General features: G+C 39.6%; 1 long non-coding RNA gene across 1 annotated transcript; it reads right to left on the reverse strand.

Moving 5' to 3' along the window:
* Positions 1-1,428: 1,428 nt before the first annotated feature.
* LOC126990568 (uncharacterized) lies at positions 1,429-2,676 on the reverse strand. Its single transcript, XR_007744537.1, has 3 exons — positions 2,637-2,676; positions 1,939-2,382; positions 1,429-1,562 (listed from the first exon to the last, which is right to left on the reverse strand). It is a non-coding gene; the product is annotated as an uncharacterized LOC126990568 (long non-coding RNA).
* Between the last annotated feature and the right edge of the window lie 1,571 nt (positions 2,677-4,247).

A 4,247-nucleotide genomic window follows, 5' to 3' on the forward strand; every position in this document is an offset into this window, starting at 1 on the left:
ACTGACGCCAGCCACCGTCTGTTTTCAGTAGTGGCAGGAAGACTTGGGGCAGGACCGTCATGCTGTAGTCTGCACAGGCAGCTTGATGTTTACACAAGGAACCATTTTCCCTGCAGTACACTCACAAAATCCAGTCACAAGATCTACGTCGTACTGAAGGGATGGAGTAGACTGGCTCTGGACTCTGTACTTTCCGTTACCTTGAAAGTAACCATTTCTAGAGGCAGTGTAGCTGTGCTTAATGATTTCACTCTCCGTCTGCCAAGCGCAACGTCCACCAGCCTCTTCTTCATGTAGCTGTCAAAGATTTCGGCCATGAAAATGATCAGCTGCGTTGCGTTGTATGCCTTGCATCTAAAAAAGAGAGAGAGAAAGAATAAATAGACAAGTAAGTAATGTTCTGCAAACACTTAAATGTTGATAAGGGGAAGCAACAGAATGCAACAGAATATTAGATTCAGGGGGGAACTTAATTATTAGAAAGGAAAATATGTTGTGTATGTGATTTACTGTAATGGAAACACTTGAATATAATAGGCAGTAATACCCTACTTACAATAATCACGGAAATCAAGAAAATTAAGGACATTGTCATCACTAGTAACGCAGATGAGTTTGTTGATGATGCGAAAATATGTAGAAAAAAAAAAAAAGTAATAGAACACAGTCGAGCTTTACGAGAAGGCCTCCAATTGTACAACTAGTCAGTAAAATGGCAGTTTGAATTTCATGTTGATGTATGGTACTTATATTAATAAACCAGCCATCACAAATAAGAAAGAAACATCCCTTGGCGCTTACCTATTAAGAACGACTTCCTTAATGATGCACATTGTTGCCTCACAGAAGTTGTTGGTGTGATGTCCACGTAGCACCGCACCTGCCCTGAACGTTATCGCCCACTCGTCACTCCTTTCCATCAGTGAGCCTAGATAGCTGAAATAAGAAAACAAAAATAGTTGTTAGACCTAAATACTGGGTGTTCAGAAGAGCATGGAAACTCACACGACCTTACATTAACTATTTACAAAAGGCCAGCAAACATCTAGACAGCTCGTGAAGTCTGTAGTAGTAGTAGTAGTAGTAGTAGTAGTAGTAGTATATAAATGTTATCAATTATTATGATGATTTTGAAAATATTAAAAAAAAAAAATGCATTATCTGTACTTATCATCCATATTACGAAATCACTATTGTTATAGATATGATTAACATTATGGCAATATACTGTACCTTATAAAGTTATGATACTTAAACGAAAGAGGATTAGCCTTGAATTTTCCCCATGACGTGAATAAATCGTTCTTCGTTGCTGAATATACGAGGCTTTTCACTATAGTCATAAGTTCCTGGCGATCTTCTTTCTTGATTTCGTGTCTCGAGTCCAATAGCCACCTCCATACTTGTTGTAGAAATGAAAATGCAGAGGAACTGTCGAGCTCCAGGCCAGGTTGCTGCTAGGGCTTTCCTCATGGCATCGCAGTTGTCAGTCATGAAAGTCTCCGGCGTGCCCTTCCCATAGAAGGCCTTTTCTGCTACAGCACTCTTAACCATTTCAAAACCTGTAGATAAGAGCAAAGGTGATTAACTTCAGATATATCCAAGTATGCGTCCAGAGCACAAGCCAAGCTTCACAGAAATGACAGTTACCCTAGGTTTCCAACCGACCCTTTGTGTGTGTGTGTGTGTGTAAGAGAGAGAGAGAGAGAGAGAGAGAGAGAGAGAGAGAGAGAGAGAGAGAGAGAGAGAGAGAGAGAGAGAGAGAGAGAGAGAGAGAGAGAGAGAGAGAGAGAGAGAGAGAGAGAGAGAGAGAGAGAGAGAGAGAGAGTATGCAATACGAAGACCATTTCTATGTATTTCTCACACGCACAATATACCGATTACAAATCCACAGTCGGAGTTAACAACATTCAGTAAAAGGAAAATTGTCAGACTTACCTTTTTTCAGTGTTGCTTCATCTTGGGAAGATGTAAACAGCACTGCCAGTGGAGCAGCACCTGCTGGTCCAGCACAGAGGAAGGGAATAACTGAAGTGTTGAGTTGGTCAACACATCCCGTGGCATCCACAAAGATTACTTCTCCAGCTTCCCTAAATTTAATGTGGACTCTCTTCATAAAAGCTGTAACAAGTACTGCAGTAAAACTTCCTTCTGATATGTCCTCCAGTATCGTCACATCTGGGTTATTTGCGGCATACTTTCTGATTGCCTCTGCCATTGATAAGTTCTTCAGGCCACCATGTTCATTCTTCAGCCATTCGTCTCTCATATAACTGATAGCACGAGGCGATGGGTTTATAGCATGATTGGCCTGTCCAAATAAGTCATCACACAGCCCCATTTTTAGGACATGGAATCTTCCAGCCTGATTAGCAGTCATTCCTGAAAAATTGAAAATTGAACGTATAGCAGAATGTTGTCCATGGTGCCTGCGCAGACATGAATAATGTACCTAGCTATTAAAATATTCCTTAAATCTATGTCACATGCAGTCTGAAGTGTTAAAATATTACACAGTCAATAGTGCAAGTGCACTAAGAGACACAACATAAAATGCTACATCAATCCTGCTTAGAAATTAGTATTTTCAGAACTAAAACGAAATGAAGTAGTCAGTGAACAATTAGTTACCGTACCTTGCTCAAAATACTTAATAAAAGTCTCCCTCGTTTCCGGAAGTACCCTGCTGGTTCAGAGCTTCTGCAGACTGTAGAGAGTGATTGTGCTGTCCTTCAGTTTTACGAAGCATGGGTGTGTGGCCATCAGTTTGTCCTTCTTTACAGTGTCCTTAGTTATGAACCGAATGACAACGTCCATTGTTACAGGGCACCTACAAACAAGGTTAAGATGAATATCAAGAACAGCATAGATAAGAAATGGGGATGGTAGAAGGAGCTGCCTTGAGTACGAGAGGTTTGAAGTTTCCTTCATATAGTGTGTTAAAATAACTGATATGTATTTTGAACCGCAGGGCATAGTAAATGTATCCTATTTATAGAACAAATTTTTAACAGGTACTTACCCAGTATATGTTCTCTTCTTTCCCAAGTGGCGAGCAGCACCATGATGACAAATTAGTATTTTATGAAGCAATTTTCTGCAACGGGCAGGATATACATGCTTGACGTTGAAGCAAGTGTTGGTTTTTCCCATGTATAGCTCCTTCCAACGCTGGAACTCTTCGTCGGTTTTCACGTTTGCGAAAATGCACTAAATCTTCTGTCTCGGTTAGAATGATAGTAGAAAACCTTCGTCTTCGAAATCGAACACTTCTAGGTGTTGCCATGATGAAGTTTAGCCTCTGACTGAGTCCTCTCAGCAGTCACCACCAAACTGTGGCTGACCTGAGTGCACTTGACCTCATGCCGTCACTGCCCCTCCCTTGTTAATCCCCTTGAACCATTTCTATACTTCAATCATGTCTCCTCTAACTCTGCGTCTCCATTTAGGATCATTACTGCTTGACCTAAACAGTTTCTTTGGGATAAAGTCATTCTGAATTTCTTTTTTATTTTGAACAAAATTATTATATTCTTGATATAAATTTATAAAAATTCTAGAGAGACTGCTTGAATTAATTTCTATGCGGTCACTTCTGATGACCTCTCCTTGACCGAATCTGCTGTCTGGGGTGTTACCTGAACTGACCTGATCCTGACCTGACCTGACCTGACCTGAACTTGATGTCGTTAAAACTGTTAATAAGGACCTTGATGTAAACATAGCATATAAATATATCTCCACCATTAAATCAACGTTAGTAAAAACAAGAATTTTGTAGATGGTACAGCTGGCGTATATAAAATTGACTGTAAAGATTGTGACCTTGTTTATATTGGAGAAACTGTTAGAAATTTAGAAACTCGTAAAAGAACATCTATATGCTTTTCGGACATGTAACCTGAATAATGCTATGTTTAAACATGCTTCAGAAAATAATCACTCTATTAACTGGGACGACAGTCAGCTATTGTATAAATGTAATAACTTTAAGAAACGTAGAATAATAGAGTCTGCATGTATACAAAGTTTGATAATTTTAATCTTAATGAAGGTAATTTTAAGCTAGACCCTGTAATCCGTTCTTAGTGCTGACCTCATTACCTCCCTAGAACTCCGGTCAACGTGAGGTGGATAGGGGTGGGGGGTAGACAGGACTAGTATGGGAGAATCAGGTAGACGTGACAGAGTAGAGTGTTATTTATTGTTAATACATTTTACATAACTAATCATATATACAATAAAGA

Source organism: Eriocheir sinensis, unplaced genomic scaffold (assembly GCF_024679095.1).
Source record: "Eriocheir sinensis breed Jianghai 21 unplaced genomic scaffold, ASM2467909v1 Scaffold1758, whole genome shotgun sequence".
Lineage (NCBI taxonomy): Eukaryota > Metazoa > Arthropoda > Malacostraca > Decapoda > Varunidae > Eriocheir > Eriocheir sinensis.